Genomic DNA, 4429 nt, shown 5'->3' with positions numbered 1-4429 from the left:
TCCAACTATGGGATTACGGTAGCAATTTTATATTTCCTCTGAAATACAAAGATAGTACAGACGTTAGTATAGGATTGTGCCTTTGTTGTGAGGGAGATATATTATGAACGTGAGAACCGTATACATTACTTTAGCTGGACATTTCCCTGAGATAAAAGGGTGCATATGCATGTCCTTTTGCAGGATTAAAATACTTTTTTATCTGTTCAAAGATGGCGCACGAAATTACGTGACCAGTCATGTGATTTTGAAAGTGCTTAGATGCATTACAGGTGCGAGTACTTTCGAAAGAGGATAAAAGACTTGGCAATGGTCAGCTCGTGTTTACTGACTACGAATTTGTTCCAAGTGCGGCACGGATACGAAGAAGGCAACATAGCAATGTAAGTTTCCTTACTCCCCCGTTTAGGATGTGTTAACGTGATATACTCGCCATATAAAATTCATTTGTGATGATTAGAAAGATTAAGTGCTAAGATTATAACCCCGGCTTAGAAAGAAGGAAAAAAAAGAAAGTACAGACGTCTGCTTAATTTTGTTTAAGGGAGTATGATAACCCCGATAACCGCACATAATATTTGAGACATGCTTTATCCAATAATAAGATGTCGCCGATGAATATTCTACATGCAATGCCCATATTATTCGTATATTAGTGCTAGGATGGCGCTCACGCATGCGCCTTCAGCTCTGTGATCTCGTTACCTCTCCGTTTAGAATGAGATAACGCGATTCGCTCGCTATATATAAATCTTACTAATAGATGACTATGGCTAATAAGGAGCAGTAGATGGAGGATCTGACATTTAATACATGGAAATGGCACATCCGCTGTGATGCAATTCATGATATCATTGAAAAAAAGTTAGCATGTCTTACTGAGCTAGTCACAGTATACTGGCAATAATGAACTTTAAAGTTCATTAAATCGAGCGTTTTATATACTACACGTCGGGTATTTTTCCACTGAATGAGACATAAATAGGTTTGTGATACCTGATACTCAGATCATTATTTTACAGATTTATACTGGAGAAGAACTCATATTTCTCATAAAAAGCGAAGCCCAGAGTGAAAATATTCATTGACCGCATAGGAATTTATGTAAACTACGCATGACTCTAGCAGTAAGTGACTCTATATATTTTTATGCACATGAGAAATAAGGCCATTATATATAGCCCTTATTGTAATATCAAGATATACACATTTTAATGAACTAGGAGCAGTAACCTACATATTCATAAATGCATCACTGCTCCAAACTTACTGTTTGTTGGTGTATTGTACATTATGAACTTTCGTTTGGTTAATACAACGCACACTTTGTGTATGTATGTATATAATATAAATACATGTTGAGTCAAAACCTATGAGCAATTGAATTATATGTTTATAATATGATTATAGGATGTGCCAAAGCTAATATAACTGGTTTTTGTCTATAGGCTTACAGAATCTCATTTTGGGTGCAGACAATATTGATCTGGCACCATATTCACCATCAATAAAAAGACAGCACGTTGATGAGGTGTGAATAACAGCCATAGAGCAATTTATTATTATAGACTACAACCTGACTTAATTTAGAACTAAGAGCGATTCAATTTATGATCTGTGATTTTAGTTATCGATTATGAGATAGCCATACTGAATTGGGTCTCCTAGGTAGAGAATACACTGACTATAGAGTAAATACAGTCACTGTAATACTTTAAAGTATCACAGAGTAGAGATGCTTCCTCTCTAGTATATTAAAGCTGTAAAATTCTAGGTATTACACAAAGTTGATTCCCAGTCTATTTAGCATGCAATGAGAATATACTTGTATTCATGAATATGAACTGTGTCATCTATAGAGGATTATGACATACAAAATAATTAAATCGGTGTGCATGTGCTACGTAGAGCTCCACACCAATGTTTTCAACATATAGTATAGCTCACATTTAACATAGCTCTATTTCATTGCAGAGGGAGAAACAAATGCCTCCTGGCCAACTGCCTGTCCTTGGTGATAAACCTGCTGGCAATGACATCCTGCGCCCCATGGATGATTACTCCTGGCCTCCATTGGAACTCCTTCTCCATTCGCAGTAGGGATTGGCAGCACCACAGGGTATCCAGAGGAACCTCCTACATCATACCCCATTGCCAACCCCAGCCCTGAACTCCAAGGACCCCAAAGTTGTCTACCAACAGTCCTGCTGATGTGACACCAGTTATGTTGCCACCCAGCTGGGGGCTATATGCACCATCCTTGAATCTATGAATAGGAAGCAGGACTACAATATTCTAACAATAGTGACTTCCACCACAACATTGTTGCTGTGCTGACAAGCCAGCATCCCCTTTTCTGCTCTCTGCTACCTTCCTTGTTGGTACATGAAAATGATGCTGGAGGGAGGGGAGCCACATCTTCTGCTCCTGTTCTGTGTGTGCCTCAGAGGACTCCTGCACCAACACCACCACCCTCAGGGGAGGCACCACACATATCAGGCAGCGAAGATGGGGACTCTAACCTGCTCTGAAGGACCAATCACGGCTAACATTTGTCTGTACTACTTGGCCAGTTTCGCATTGGACCTGTTTTTATGATAATGTCACCACTCTTGTCACCGGAATCTGTCCCATTTTAGCATGCCCACCTGCTGATCAAATCCATTTGTGGACTGTCAATGTGGCCTGCCTTCCCTAATGACCATTTGGACCTCATCCTCACTTAAACACTCCTCTCCTTGACATGTTGCATGACATATATCCCCCTTTGACTCTGACTGGACATCCCATGGTTCTCAAACAATGTTGGGGTTGTTCATGCAAGGACTGCTACTTGCAAATTGACCAGTATAACACATAAAACCACTTATATGAACCAGGGTTTAATATGTCTGTTGCAGGTAGTACTAACTAAACCATGGTGGATGTGTAAATACAAAATGCACTTCTCAGCATCTTAAGGCGATTCCACTACAGTCCCTATTGCATGGTCTGGTTGGACATGGCCTAGCATCATGTACCTCCAAATTCATGGCATCATGTTTGAAGTCTCTTTGAACTATTGAACCTCATAGCATTATAGTAAGTATCACTAACTAGAGTTGCACTCAGGAAATTATCCCAATAAATCATGCATTTGCATATATGTACAGATTGTGCCCTGTGATGCAAGAGAGCCATCAACACATTCTCATACATCCACAAGTATCTCGATCAGTAATCATGACAATGTCATCATGCACACATGTCAGCGTCAATGCTTACATTGAAGAGATCACAGAAGTGCAATATTAATGCATGCACTGAGAACAAGGAAATACCAATATCCAGACTCTTTCATATTTTGTATCATACCTAAGCAAATGAAGGATGTAGAAGATCTGTGCTACTTCTTGGATGTCAGTAAGCATCAGCGGTGTAGTGAGGCACGCTGGCATATGTATGGTCAATGTGTACCTCAGTCACGGAAAGCCCTCAAATGGAATGAGTGTGAGTGTAGCCACACATTACATCAATTTTACTGTATACAAATCATAGACATATGAAATATTAGGAGCCAGGTCACAGAAACATGGAAAAGGCTACACATGCCAAGGGGAAGAGGAAACACGAGACCATTATTCATCTAAGCTAGTATGTAGTGGGTAAAATCAGAAGCAAGAAGTGTCACACTTAGTAAGTAGTCAATAGCAAGGACGATTGAAGTTTCCGGCCAGGTGGGGGACACTCCCATGGATACTAACCGTCAAAAAACACTCATGTCATAGTAAATGGTACAAGGGTGAGTTCCTAAGTGGCAGGAACCAGCGTGTGTCCCAGGAAAGCAATGGGGTAAAAAATCCAACTCTACAATACATGTAGCATAACCTACACAGACAGTGCAACAGTAGGTGAATACCTGTGTTGGACAGTTAGTCAATTCACACAAATAGGGCCACTTACGGTGTTCAAAGATTGTTGAAGATCCCTTGAGTTAATCCATTGCAAAATTGACTGACTCTTGTCCATAGCTGTCTCACTAAATTGCACATGTGCACAAACACGCAGGGAATTTATATGTTACCTGCTCAGAGGAACCTTAGCTAATATGACAACTCCTGCACAATAAATCATTAAGCAATCATGAAAGCACAAATCTGTATTTCTCATATAAGAAACTGAAAATACCAAAAACTAAAACTACCTACCCTACCCTAACTAACTTACACTATCTAAACTAAGCCTAACCTAACCTAACTTAACCTATCCTATCCTACAGTAAAGTAAGCTAACTCTACATTAACTGACCTAACTTTCTCTTAACCCATGCTACACATATATATATATATATATATATAGATATATATATATATATATATTTATATTGGTATTTTGTTTTTCTATTTGTTTTTATTTTCTTTATTTTTTTTCTTATAACAAATCCTAAACA

At 38.9% G+C, this 4429-nt stretch overlaps 1 long non-coding RNA gene across 1 annotated transcript; it reads left to right on the top strand.

The window, feature by feature from the left end:
- Positions 1 to 262: 262 nt before the first annotated feature.
- LOC146854002 (uncharacterized) lies at positions 263 to 3148 on the top strand. The gene is made up of 3 exons (XR_014981157.1): positions 263 to 383; positions 1023 to 1127; positions 1975 to 3148. It is a non-coding gene; the product is annotated as an uncharacterized LOC146854002 (long non-coding RNA).
- The last annotated feature ends 1281 nt before the right edge of the window (positions 3149 to 4429 follow it).

Source organism: Triturus cristatus, chromosome 4_1 (genome assembly GCF_964204655.1).
Source record: "Triturus cristatus chromosome 4_1, aTriCri1.1, whole genome shotgun sequence".
Taxonomy (NCBI): Eukaryota; Metazoa; Chordata; class Amphibia; order Caudata; family Salamandridae; genus Triturus; species Triturus cristatus.
This window is presented reverse-complemented; position numbering and strand designations above follow the sequence as displayed.